This window comes from Adelges cooleyi, unplaced genomic scaffold, assembly GCF_023614345.1.
Source record: "Adelges cooleyi isolate 19-005CV unplaced genomic scaffold, UGA_ACOO_1.1 ACOO_flye_CR_arks_rails_tigmint_CR_PRNA_2, whole genome shotgun sequence".
Taxonomy (NCBI): domain Eukaryota; kingdom Metazoa; phylum Arthropoda; class Insecta; order Hemiptera; family Adelgidae; genus Adelges; species Adelges cooleyi.
This window is the reverse complement of record NW_026095860.1, coordinates 5,319,575-5,333,040: the sequence shown is the minus strand read 5'-3', so window position 1 is coordinate 5,333,040 and position 13,466 is coordinate 5,319,575. Positions and strand designations below refer to the sequence as shown.

General features: G+C 30.8%; 1 long non-coding RNA gene across 1 annotated transcript; it reads right to left on the bottom strand.

Moving 5' to 3' along the window:
• Nucleotides 1–11,505: 11,505 nt before the first annotated feature.
• Nucleotides 11,506–12,724, bottom strand: LOC126833884 (uncharacterized). The gene is made up of 3 exons (XR_007685017.1): nt 12,589–12,724; nt 12,344–12,499; nt 11,506–11,632 (listed from the first exon to the last, which is right to left on the bottom strand). It is a non-coding gene; the product is annotated as an uncharacterized LOC126833884 (long non-coding RNA).
• Between the last annotated feature and the right edge of the window lie 742 nt (nt 12,725–13,466).

The following is a 13,466-nucleotide window of genomic DNA, read 5'->3' as shown; positions in this document are numbered from 1 at the left end:
TCAATTCGATAAATCAAACATTTTTTTTCGTACTCACCAGTTTGGTGTTAATTATTTAACGTCAACTCCTATACACCGTGCCGCAAAATCACTGTTCCTTAGTGTTATAACAACTGTCTTAGATAAACAATGTATGTTTGTCTGTTCGGTTTTGCGCGGATTACAATTACCTACTACGAGGCACAAATCTAATTAATTTAGACGTTAAAGTTTTAGTGTCATACACCATAGCCCACAGGATTTGATATGGAAAACCCGTTTATCATAAAGTTCATAATTGCGCTGATCTTTGTGTGCATGAAACACGAGACGGGCAGTGACGGCACACTTTCTGTTACACAAGCGAAACATGTCAACTATATTTACCAATATGGTCATTGGAAAGATATGTGGTTCGTTGAGGTCCACGGCGAAATGGGCTGGATGAAGACGGGTAATATATCTAGTGAAGGGGTCAGATTCAGGCCAAGCGATAAGTTGAGGATACTGCCTTACCTGATGGGATGCGCTTACGGACAAACATTGTTCGACTTTCTCTGGTTATCAATTCATACAGGCGATGTGTGCATAAGTCTAACACAAAAGTTAGAGACCGAAGACTGTTGGAGTAAGCTCAAAGGTAGTCTTGAGTATGGCGCGTTTACAGCATTCCAACTGTTGCGCACACTTGAGCTGATACAGTCCTTAGAAGAAAGTGTAAATCCTCCTAGTCTGTACTACGAAATTCTGTCGTCGATTCGAAGTTTCCTCGAAACCAATGACCCTCGCAGCAACTACAGAGACGAACAAATAAACGGCGCAAGACAAACCATGATTCTGGCTAGTAGCTTAGGGAACGTATTGGAATCAAAATGTAAACCAAAATACAGTTTCTTCGTAATCGACAAATTAATGGCTGAATTTTCAAAGCAAAACGCTATAAGTAGTCTTTACGATTTTTATATTGCAAAATTGAATTCTTATATAACATACATAAACAGTCACTTGTATCAACTTGGTTTTTATTACAACGCACTCATAGACAAGATGCTCTTTAATACTCAAATGTTTTTGTGAGTAATATCAGTCAGTTCAGCAATACGGGACCTCGGGGTAAGATAACAATTTAAAGGTTCTTTTCTTAATATTTAAATTGTAATAAAATGCATTACATATGTCATGTTAAAGTGTTATGCTATTATAACTTGTGAAGTATAATTCGTTCTACTGTTTTTGTCTGGCAATAATATCTATTTTAACGATTTTATTTAGATTTATTAGTTTCAATGTATTCAAAAAATGCAATAAAAATCGAATTTGTGTTAAATAGAAACCGTGTTTTGATTTGCTATTTTCTTATGATTGATTAATAATTTTATGTTAAGTGCATTTAAAAACAAATGACTTTAAAAAATTAGTTCTGTTAATGTGAGTATTGAAAAAATGCATTGCAATTTGGAAACATTTTGGACTCGAACTTTGTGCCAAAACACCTTCTTAACAGACAAATTAACGGATGAGTATATACAAAGCAATATACCATTTTTTAAACAGATTGAATTCTTACATAACATTTAAACTGTACAATTAGCTCTACTATACCTTAGTTATAAATGTATAATAGTTTTCGTTTTGTAGTTGATTTGACTAAATAGGAAGAACCATTGAATTTTAACATTACAACTTTACAATATTTTTTACTAAATAAACTTGTATCATGCATGCTAACGGAGAGCCGGGCTATTGATTGATTTTAAACTTTATATGTTAAGTTTATGTTACATTGAACATAATATTTAATTGGTCTATGGCATTTACGAGGTGGAGAAATATGAGTTGAATCAAAGAAATAGAATTCATTAATTAATAATGTCAATTGAATACAAATGAAAGAATTTTAAATTTCTAAATGATACATAAGTATTACATAAGACAATAGATTCAACTTCGTTGAACTTTTAGAAGTTTAAACACATTGTGTTATTTTAAATACAACAGCGATCATTAAAAATCAAGTGTGGTAGGTTTAGGTAAAAAAACACATATATAACATTATAGAACGATGGCTTAATTACTAAGTATACTAATGGTAGATACTTTTTGACGATTTTTGCGGATTTGGCGAATTACACTTGACTGACCACAACAATGTTCATGAATACCTTTTCTGTGCCCATTTTTGGTTTTGGTACTTTCACATATAACTATTGTTCCTACTCAAAAACCAGAAATGTATTTAATAACTTACTAAAGAAGTAAAGTAAAGTAGGATTAAGTCGACATTAAGTAACAAATCGTATTTATGTTTTTTAAGTTTTTCTCGATATGGGCTTCAGTTGTTCTCTCAAAACTGATTTGTTGTTGTCAGTTTTTCTTGATTCTTTTGACTCTTTGTGTGACATGTTGATGTGTTAATTTTAATTTTTTTGTTGGTGTGTTTCCTGTGTTCTTTATTGTTTGCATTTATGTTTAGCACATACATTTTAAGCATATTCATTTCTATTATATTTTAAATGTCGCACCATTTTTTTTCACCACAGATGTTATTGATAACATTGTGTTATTTTACATTATATAATATGTAATATGCTTTTTTTCTTCTGCCACAAAAACGTTCCATTTTTATTTTTAATAATTATACTATTGCGTTCAGACTTTTATTTTCCCTTGTTTCAAGAACTTAACAAATGTAAAATCTGTCAAAGATCCTCTTTGGGGCATTCCATACCAAATCACCTGAAGAGTGTTCGAGTGCATTTTTTAAATGTTACAAATTAATATATCCTATGCAAATAGTTCAATAAAATCGAAAAACAAAGAAAAACAAATTTAAAACAATTTTTTTTTACTCAGGCGATGCTTTATTCTGTAAATTTATTGTAAAACACCTTAAGTTGACGGCCATGTTACATAAAGACTAATAACGATATCAAAATTGAACTTTCACTGAACAATTGTAATTTAAGTGTTCTATTTCAAAAGATTGAAGCGAATTTCAGAATTTTTAGTTCAAGACCTAAAAAGTTATAAGCTCTTGAATATTGTTCTTTTTTAGTAAAATACCAAAGTTGCTGAATCAGCTGTGTGTACACATCCCAAAATAGTATGTCTGTTTCAAGAATGTTGACAACTTATGATTTTATTATGACCTTCAATTTTTTTAATATAAAATGTTATAATATATTAAGTTATATTTTATCAGGTGCGCATACAAAAGCAAAAAAATACAAAATTTGAGGGCAACAGTTTTTCATAAATTCTAAATAAATATATATGTCCAATAAGTAGCGGTAATTCGTTTATCAATAATTTGTTAGATTGATGTACAAATCTACTATTAGATCAATGTACAAAAGCCAATAAGAGGTCAAAAATACATCCCATTTGGAGTGAAATTTTTGTTAAAATTCTTAATTTGTGCTATTATTATAGTATAACGAGCCGAATGTTGATTTAATCACAATATTTTCCGAAGGAATTAAATAGGTTCATTATAATATTACTATCCTATTTTATTGTAATTGTATTAAATATGATATTCCAACTTAATAGTTAAAAAAATATCACACTAATACTCTAAAAATTGACACAAATAAAAAAATTATATATATTTGTTAATTTTTTAACCTTCAACTTTGATTTTAAATAATTTTAAAAGATATTTGTACTTTATTTTATTTTATTTTAATAGATTTTACGGGCTAGGCCCTTTTGAATATAACAATGGACATAACACATAATACATAATACAATATAAATTGAAATATAGATACAATATAGTTTTTACAAAATTAAATTAATAATAAATCATTAAAGGAGGGATCCGCGTTGGCAGCCGACATTAGACGTCTTAAAGGTTCATTAGCCATATAATTTGAGGTGGCATGGGGGACATATAATTGGGCGGAAGAACGGGATGAACGAGGTGGAACTCTAAAACAGATTAGAGAGAGTAGGACGGGTGAATCGATGTTATGATTTAATAACCCTGCGAGGAATTTAAGGCCAGTAAAACGACGGCGCTCAGCTAGGGAAGAAAGGTGGGTAGCAATTGACGTATAATTATGAGGCGAGCAAGGTATATTAAGAAGAAAGCTAGCAAAGCGTAAGAATCTACGTTGTACACGCTCAAGCTGTCTTGAATTATCGGTAGTATAAGGATCCCAGACTACAGCTCCATACTCTAAAATAGGGCGCACAAGTGCACAGAAAAGAGCTTTTAATGACACTTCAAGTCGAAAGTCCTTAGCCAAACGCATGACTAGACCAAGAGTTTTGAAAGCCTTGCAACATACATATTCAATGTGAGCTACTCGGGTCGAGGTTGTAGCTAAGCTTGAAACCCAGATCTATGACGTAATCGACAGCCCGAGAGACAGCAGTACCACTAAGGAAGTATGAGGACAAAAATGGTGATCGAGATCGAGTGAAGGTCATAATTTTGCATTTCGAGAGATTAAGTGATAGGCCCAAGGTATTAAATTGTTTTGATTTATAAACAAAAATCTATAAAAAAAAAAATATAACTATGTATAGCCGTTAGCTTTGATGCGGGTCTGAGAAGATATTTCTTCTTCTTTTTTTTACCGCTAGACAGCGCCAGGACTTTCTTCATTGAAACAACTGTCTTAGACAAACAATGTGTGCATGTTTGTTTGTTTTTGTATGTCATACAATACGCGGCACGAATCTAATTAATTTTGACATTCTGATTTTCGTTCTATACTGGACAGGTCATATTCGTTTTGTCAAGTAAAAAATTTGACGTCTACACGATTTACCATGGAAAAACATTTTATCGTTAAGTTTATAATTGCGTTAATAGTTACAAGCATAAAACATGAGACGGGGAGTAATGGCGCACTCTCTGTTGAACTAGAGAATCATATCAACTACATTTGCAGAGAAGAAAATTGGAAAGATATGCAGTTCGTTGCGGTCCACTGCGAATTGGGCTGGATAAGTAAGGCGGATATATCCCGTAGAAGTGCAATCGATAAGTTGAAAATTGTACCTTACATGATGGGATGCGGTTACGGTCAAATACTGTATCACTTCCTCTGGTTATCAATACATACAGGCGATGTGTGCAAAAGTCAGTCACGAACGGTCGACGGTGACGACTGTTGGAGCAAGCTCAAAACTAGTCTCGAAAATGGTGCACTTGCAATCTTAAAACTGTTGCGCACACTTGAGCTGATACATTCTTATGACGACAGTACAATTCCAAGTCCATATTACGAAATTCTGTCGTCGACTCGACGCTTTCTCCAGACGTATGAGCCTCGTATAAAATACGACGAAGGAGAATGGAGTGGCACAAGACAAACCATAACTCTTGCTAATTTCTTAGATACCATTTTGAACTCTAACTGTGAGCCCAAACAACGTTCCTCCGTAATTGATCAAGTAAACGGTGATTATGCAAAGCAAAGCGCCATAAGAAGTCTTTATGGTTTTTATTCAAACAGATTGGATTTTTACACGACATACATGAGCAATCACTTGCACCACCTTGGATTTCATTACAACGCGAGAACAGACAAAATTGTTTTGAATACTCCTACTCAAAGTGACTAACATCAGTAAATTCAGCAATATAGAAACTCAGATAAGATAGAAATTTAAATGTTTTATTTTCTTAACATAAAAATTAAAACAAAATGCATTATGTTATATTATTATAACTTGTAAAGCATAATTTGTTCGACATTAATTTTTGTTTTTTGACCATAAGTTTTACTCTATTATAATGTTTTTTTTTAGATTTATTAATTTCAGTGTATTCAAAAAATGCAATAAAAATCAAAGTGTGTTAAATATAAACTGGGTTTTTATTGATTGTAATTACTATTTTGTCGTCTCTGTGAAAAATACAAGAATATGCTAAAGCCATCGACGATAGATAGTGATAATGTTCTTCTAATCAAAGCTGGTTTTATTAGAAATAATCTGCCATGTATAAACTAAGATATTTTTCTGAAATCTGCTCTTACAGGATTTGGCCGAAAATGGTAGTTTTGTCACACTTGAGACACGCCTGATCGCAGACCATTGCCCGATTAGGTTTAGTTGTACTTGAACGAAAAAAAATCATAGTACGTGGCTAATATTAAAAAAAAAAAATAGTGTAATTCTATCGATATTATATTATCAAAAAATATTTTTTCGTGTTTCAAGAACTCTGTCAGGGACCCTCTAAAATATTACCAAAACCTGATTATGTTTGTCTATATTCATTATCTTTTATTTCTGGCTATGTCTTTAACCGTTAACGTGTATTTCGTTGTCAAATGAACAAAATAATATGTTTATGTATAATCACAAATTTTGTAATTTTCAATAAGTAGACATAGTCAAAGTTTTTTTGGTAATAAAAAAAAACCTGAACAAATTTCAGACAATGTACACATTTCCCAAGTACACAAGTCGTCTGAAAAATATACATGTTGTTTAAAAAACATTTTATTTAATTCGTTTTATGAGTATCCAATAAAAGCAAATAAAAAAATAAAGTAAAACATATGTGTGCACATTTCCCAAAATAGTATGTCTGATTCGAGAATATTGTCAACTTATGATTTATTATGACCTTCAATTTTGTAATGTTAAAACTGTATATTATATTAAGTTTTATTTTATCGGGTGCACATATAAAAGCGAAAAAAAACTAAATTTAAAGGGCAATGGTCTTTAATACATTAAAAATTCGAAATAGATCTCATTTGGAGTGAAATCTTGATTGTTGATTTATTTTATTTTTCCTAAGAAATCAAATAGGTTCATCATAATACGAACCCGTTTAGTATAACTGTATTAAATATGATATTCCAACAAAGTAGTTAAAAAAGATCAGACTCTTAGTCTTAAAACCGGTCAAATACAAAAAAATATTTGATAATTTTTTTTACTTTCAACTTATATTTTAACTAACTTTAAAAAAAATATGTTTGGATCTAGTAAAGCATGACATTCCCATCCGACAAGACCGAATTAACAACATTTATATTTTTTAAATAATTTTTCATATATATATATATATATTTAATAAGAAAACATAATTTTAATTAACTAGAAAAAGGGCCTAATAAATGTTATTTTATAAACCAAAGTACAACTGTGATAAATATAAACTTTCAATTTTAAAAATTTTGATTAACACAAATGCAACTCTACAACTTTCAAAAAATACTTTAGGCTAAATTAAAAAATAAATATGTCATCAATTGAATCAATCCATGAAATAGTAAAAAATTAAAAAAAATTATAATGTCATCTTTAAAAAAAATGTTAGTACCTAACTAGAAAAATAGTTTTTTATGTCTGATTAAAAAAACTAAAATTTGAAATTGGGTGCTCGTTCTATAATGAGCGTCTGAATTTAAACTATGAAAAAAAGGTATTATTAACTATCGCCGTTCTCAAGCTAGAGATACATGGAATAAACTTTTATGATATACTGACACCTACTCTCAAACATATCCCTGTCTTAATATTTTTCGTTACTAGAATTCTATAGATTGGCGACATTTAAAAAACCATACGCCATACATTTCAGCAATGTATTTGGAAAACTCCATAATAATACTATTCATGCGCGTTAGTCTAAAACGGGGCATGTGCAAACAATGTATGCATGTCTGTTTGTTTTTGCGCAGAGCACCTACCGTTTCACGCACTACGAGTGACAAATCTAAATTAATTAAGACATTTTGAATTTCGTTACAGACCACGGGGGTCTTATTCTCGTTTTGCCAAGTGAACATTGTCACGGCTACAATACAGATTCGACATGGACAATCTTTTTATCATAAAAATCATGATTGCGTTGACCGTTGTGTGCACGAAACACGAGACGAGGAGTGACGGCGCACTTTCTGTCGAACTAAAATTCCACGTCAACTATATTTGCAAACAAGAACATTGGAAAGACATGCGGTTCGTTAAGCTCCACTGCGAATTGGGCCGGATAAATAAGACGGACATATCTAGTCAGAGTAGCGCTTTAAGGTCAATCGATAAGTTGAAAATTGTCCCTTACGTGATGGGATGCGCTTACGGACCACAACTATACGACTTTCTCTCGTTAACAATTTATACAGGTGATGTGTGCAAAGGTCTATCGCCAACGGTGGTCGCTGACGATTGTTGGAATAAGCTCAAAGCTAGTCTCGATTATGGTGCGTCTACAGTATTTGAACTGTTGCGCACACTTGAGCTGATACATTCTTCTGACGAAAGTATAATTCCAAGTCCATATTACGGAATCCTGTCGTCGATTCGAAGTTTCCTCGAAACAAATGACCCTCGCGGCAACTACAGAGACGAAGAAATAAACGGCGCAAGACAAACCATGATTCTGGCTAATTACTTGGAGAACATTTTCAACTCAAAATGTGAGCCAAACCACGGTTTCTTCATAATAGACAACTTGACGGATGAGTATACAAAGCAAAACGCTACAAGTAGTCTCTACGATTTTTATGTAAGCAGATTGAATTCTTACTCGACACACATACGCAATCACTTGCGCCACCTTGGTTTTCATTACAACCCGCACATTGACAGAGTGGGTTTTTCTACACCTGCCGAAAGTGAGTAATATCAGTTAATTCGGCTGTACGGAAACTCGGATAAGATAACAATTTTAATGTTTTTTCTCGTTCTAAAAATTTTCATGTTAACGTGTTATACTACTCTATAATTTGTATTGTAATATATATCACCTATAACAATTTTATTTGGATTTATTAGTTTCAATCTATTAAAAAAAAAAAGGAATAAAAATTAAGTCTTTTAAATGGACTCTAGATGTTTTTATTGATTTTGTTTTTTTCAATATTAAGCATTATTAATTTTAGATTAAGTGTATTTAAAACGTATCTAATGCCTTATTAAGAAATTTAAAGAACTGAAAAAAATTCACCAAAAGGGTTGACAGTGTTGCAATTCATATGGGTACTTACAAACTTTGCTCAGTCATATTTTACATAATATTATAAGATCATATCTTAAAGGTACTTATAGGGCCGAACATTTAAAAAGTCCTACCCTTCCCTTTCAAACTACAGAGACACGACCAACAAAATGTATACATCTTACAATTTAAAACTATGGTGATTTTTAACTTTTTCAAAATATCCGATAGGTATAGACTGTTCATTAGATCTAGTAGGTATAGAAACTTTTTCTTTATTTCTCTATCATAAGTGAAGTTAGTGGTTTGAAACCAGACTGTTCGATAGTGAGGCTATAACATACTACAATTTTGTTCAAATTTTGAAGTCAAATATTCTATTTTTTTTATTTATAAAGAATAAAACAAAAAAAAGTGAAATCACACACTTGCAGTATCAAGTTTTGGGTAGCTAAGGAAACAAACTTGTAATACCAAACAAACAATCCTATAAAAACCTTATTATATTTTAAAAGCTTTTACCTGTTCTTAATATTTCTACCATGTACAGATTCACATCAAAGTGCTTTTTTTTAAGTGATTATTACATTTATTTCAATAACTTCGAAGTCCTAAGACCTTGTCGATTCCTATATTATGCTTCTTCCCCACTGTGCTATGATAGTTTATACAAATTAATCAATAATTGTGTTCCTCGTGTACACTTTAACGTGGTACACGTGAGTGCATTATTAATTTCGTGGTAGTATAAAATTTGACGTTTAAATCACTTTCAATAGTTATAACAATCTTATGCAAACAATGTGTGCGTGTCTGTTTGTTTTTGCGCAAAGTACTGTTAAACGTGGCCCAAATATAATTAATTTTAACATTTTAGTTTTCGTAATAACATAGGCAGGTCGTATTCTAAAAGTTCTAATATCTACACGGTTTAACATGGAAAAACGATTTATCATTAAGTTCATAATTGCGTTTGTCGTCGTCGAGACGAGTAGTGATAGTGTACTGTCTCTTGATCAAACGAATCTTGCCAACTATGTTTGCAGAGATGAACATTGGAGAGGAATGCAGTTCGATGCGTTCCACTGCGAATTGGGCTGGATAAATAAGGGTAATGTAAATAGTAAAGCTGTCGCTTTTAGTCCGCTCGATAAGTTGAAAATGTTCCCTTACCTGATGGGATGCGGTTACGGACAAGAATTGTATGACTTTCTTTGGTTAACATTTCATACAGGCGATGAGTGCACCAGTCAATCAGAAAAGCTCGACGCAAACGATTGTTGGGGTAAGCTCAAGGCTAGTATCGAATATGGTGCGTTTACTATGTTGGAACTGATGCGCACACTTCAGCTGATCCATTCTTTTGACCAAAGTGTAATTCCAAGTCCGTACTACGGAATTCTGTTTTCGATTCAGAGTTTTCTCGAGACATATGACCCTCGTAGGAAATGTAGTGATGAGAAACTAGATGACACAGAACAAACCCTAGTTCTTGCCAATGCCTTAGGGTACATTTTGAGGTCAAAATGTGAGCCAGAACATAGTTACCTCATAATAGACAACTTAATGGATGAATATACAAACCAAAACGCTATATTTAGTCTCTACGATTTTTATGTAAACAGATTGAATTTTTACATATCCTACATAAGCAATCACTTGCTTAAACTTGGTTTTCATTACAACCCTCGCACAGACGTAATTAGTTACATTCTTCCTATTCACAGTGACTAACATCAGTAAATTTTTGTATAGAAAAATTGTAACTTGAATTAAAATTGTAATTAATTGCATTAATTGTGTCTTGTTAACGTGTTGTACCACTATTACTTATAAAGCATAATTTGTTTTTTTTTTTTTGGGCTAATAGAAAAATCTATTGTAACAATTATTTTCAGATTTATTAGTTTTAATGTACTAAATTAATTTAATTAAAATCGACATTGTGATAAATATAAACTGTGTTTTTATTGATTTTATAATTTCTTATAAAGTATCAATAATTTTACGTTAAGATCACTAAAAAACTTATTATTTAAGTACTGAAAAACATGCATTGGAGTGTTTGACAGTGGTAAAATTTAATTTTTTAGACCATTGCTTATTTTTTTCGGTTGATACAACGTGAAAGTAGATATTTAATATAAAATCGCATATAAATTAGTACTTTCATAGATTTATATCAAAATTAAAATTATAAAAACTGACACTTTTAAGAATAATATATATTGGCCCAAACTATGTCAATGGTACACTATGCATAAATATACCAAACCTATTTAGTAGTTGTACTAGTTATCTCTAGTGCATTTTACCAAACACATTGTACATTTAGCTTTACTTTACCTTGGTTTTAAATATAGGTATAATAATAGTTTTCGTTTTGTAGTTGATTTAACTAAAAAGGAAGGACTGTTGATTTTTAACATTACAACTAAATAATACGTTTTTAAATGTTAAAACAAGATTGTAGAAAACAAATGCTAAATAAAGCTAAATAGCTAACTTTTATAAGTATTTTTCTCGTGTTAGATAAATGCAACAGTATGTCTCTTATTCGAAAAAAGATACAGTATTAGGAGTAAAATAAATAAACTTGTACCATGTAATTAACGGAAAAGCTGGTTTATTGATTGATTTTTAAACTCTACATGTCAAGTTTTTATACATTGGACATAATATCCGGTTGGTCTATGGCATTTTTGAGGTGGAGAAATGTGAGTTCAATTAACAGCTCTGGAACAAATAAATACAATTCTTTAGTTAATAATGTACCAATTGAATACAAGTGAAATAACTTTAAATATCTAAATACTACATAAATATTACATAAAAAAATAAATTCAACTATGTTGAACTTCTAGAAATTTAAATGCAATGTATTGTGTTATTTTAAATACGACTATGTTGTAAAGTGTGGTAGCTTTAAGTAAAAAAAACACAATTTTATAGGAGTGCGGTTGTAGTTAAGATGTAAGAACCTCTCACAGTTTCAATTTCAGCTAGATTTTTATTAGCATTTACAATATAACTCGAGAAAATATTTAAATTTTAACTACTAAGAAAAATTCAAACTTTTAAGTAAGCGCATTTTTTTTTTTTTAGTGAATAACATAAAAAAAAAATATATAATTGTAATTTGGTTAAAAAAAAACAGATATATTTGAAAAATAGTCATAATAGTTTTGAAGTTATGACGATTTAATAATGAATAGCTCCATACGAACCACTTTGAGTTGTCCTAGAAGGCTAATATTTTAGGCTTAAAAATTGAATAGAATCGAACAATACTAAAATTCTAAGCTAAAGTGTACTCAAATATTAAAGAAAAATAGGGATGAGGCCCGTAAGTTATTTTAAAAAGGAACATTATCGTTATCAAGAATTTAAAATATATTTAAACAAAGGTAAAATACTATTACTAAAGCAGCTTAATTTTACTCTTACCATATTGTATTGAGATACTTGGGGTTGGACCTTGGTGACGGTTTTGGCGGATTTGGCGGATTGCACTTGTCCGACGACAACGATGTTCATGGATACTTTTTCTGCGCCCATTTTTGGTTTTGGTTGGTGGAGAGTTTGTAAAATGAAGACTAGAAACTGAAAACAACAATAATACAGTAATATTAGCTTTTTAATTTCAAACGCAAAGTATTGTATGCACGTTGAAATGAAGATATTACACTCACCAAAGTAACACTTAAAATTGCTTATGGTTAAAGTAACGAAGTAACTCGCCTTTTATACTTTCTTATGAATCTGATATTGTCTTATGGTATGTATATTGGACGATATGGCGTGTTGTTGTAGTTGTAAGTTCATTGGCCGTCGAAAGCATACGCCAACGATGGAACCAGATTGATTGATTTTGATTGGATTGACTTATAGTGGACATTAGACATAACGCGTTCTAACTTATTACTATTTATTTTTATTTAAAATTTAATCAAATAGAAACAAAATAATACTTGTTGACATTTACCTCAACTATTTTTGTTTAGATTATAAAACAATTTTAGATTTCATTAATCACTCAGCATTTCTACCATTTCTCGGTTATTGTGTTTCCTCCGGAATATCAATAGAAAATTATATTATGATATCCATTACAATATTACCGTTAAACTTTGTTAAATCAACAAAAAAAGTAAATTAATAATAAGGTCATCTGGTGTGTGGTAAACTCAATGCTTCAAACAGCGCCTTTTTACATTTAATATTAGATAATTATTAAACACTGAAATTATTGATGTTTAACTAATTAACATAAAATATGTTTTGATATTTTAATACATCATTAGGCAATAGTTAAAAGGTCACATAGTAGAGTTAAATAATACGAATCGCGTTAAGAAAATAAATATAACCGTATCTTTAGCCGTTTGTAAAACTATACATTTTAAGTTTAAACCTATAAAAATAAAAATAGGTTTTAACTTAAACTTTAAAAAGTATATATACATAGATATTTTAACAACATAAAGCCTATTATTCGGATTAACATTTTTTTGAACAATATGCATAAAATCATTGATTTCCACATCTAGATTTTATCTAGATTGGGTAG